The sequence below is a fragment of the Drosophila subpulchrella genome, unplaced genomic scaffold (assembly GCF_014743375.2).
Source record: "Drosophila subpulchrella strain 33 F10 #4 breed RU33 unplaced genomic scaffold, RU_Dsub_v1.1 Primary Assembly Seq429, whole genome shotgun sequence".
NCBI lineage: Eukaryota > Metazoa > Arthropoda > Insecta > Diptera > Drosophilidae > Drosophila > Drosophila subpulchrella.
In genome coordinates, this window is record NW_023665645.1 from 456,011 (window position 1) to 457,583 (window position 1,573).

A 1,573-nucleotide genomic window follows, 5' to 3' on the forward strand; every position below is an offset into this window, starting at 1 on the left:
AATTATTTTGGCCAGATCTTACTTTCTTTGCGAGGATACGCCCGGCAGAATGTCCATGTAGAGAGCGAAGTCCCGCTCGGCATGTTCCTTCCCACTGGGATTCTCTAGTGGATCTCCTCCAGCACTACAACTATTCTGCGGATTTGCCCCTGTTGTGGTATTGCTTCCTGTCGGTCAAGTCCCACAATAATAGGCAACAGCTTGGATTAGGCCTCCATTTTCATCTGCACTGACCTCCTTTAACCGTTTTTGGGGTTTTTCTTCCATTTAAAATTTTTAAATTCCCCACCGCTTCTGCACGAACAACGCCAAAGATTAAATTTCTAATTCTTTAGGCCGCGGCTTACGGCGTTTATCGAAAGTTTACTCGCAAAATCTGGTATTTTTCCTGATATTTCCTTAGCTCATCTGAGTACCGCGCTTAAAAACAGACCCGACGAAAAGCGTTAGCCGCGTATTTGCCTCTCGCTCACTTCTATGGTTATCTCGCGGTTTTCGTCGATGTGCGTACTAGGCTTAAATAATAAAGCATTTCAGATTTTTCGATGTAGTCCCCAAATAGCGAGAAAATTTAAAAATAAAAAGAGCTCCAATGTTGCAAACTCCACCATTTCACTTTTGTTGCTAACAGGCCAACGCTAGCTTGACGTACATCAGATTTAGAGATTTCAGTGCTGTCGTTTTCTTGCACGGTCATACCGGCCAGCCCTACTTCCCAAGACGTTTACCCTATGAGAACACACGTATCGATTTTGAAAAATTAGTTACAGCTCTAATAGAGGTTGTGCTAACTTGCTCGGTACCTCATTGGAAAGGACATTTTTATACCCGTTACTCGTAGAGTAAAAGGGTATACTAGATTCGTCGGAAAGTATGTAACAGGCAGAAGGAAGCGTTTCCGACCCCGTAAAGTATATATATTCTTGATCAGGATCACTAGCCGAGTCGATCTAGCCATGTCCGTCTGTCCGTCTGTCTGTCCGTATGAACGCTGAGATCTCGGAAACTATGAGAGCTAGGCTATTGAGATTTGGCGTGCAGATTCCTGAGCTTCTTACGCAGCGCAAGTTTGTTTCAGTAGAGTGCCACGCCCACTCTAACTCCCACAAACAGTTTTGATGCTAGAATAAAAATTTTAACTGAAATGTATTGTTCTCATCAATACCTATAGATTGACCTAAAAAAAGTTTGCCACGCCCACTTTTACGCCCACAAACCGCCCACAAATTTCAAAAAATCGTAAGTATGAACGTTGATATCTCGGAAACTATCAAGGATAGAGAATTGGGATCTCATATTTAGATTCCGTAGCCTTGTACGCAGCGCAAGTTTGTTACGCAAATATGCCACGCCCACTCTAACGCCCACAAACCGCCCAAGCCTGTGGCGCCCACAATTTTCATGCTAGATACAAAATTTTAACTGAACTGTATTGGGCTCGTCAATACCTATCGATTGACCCAAAAAAAAATTTTGCCACGCCCACTCTAACGCCCATAACGCTTAAATCTGCATTCCGCCGATAGGTGGCGCATTTAAATCTTGCTTTGCTGCTTGCATATCTCCATTTCCC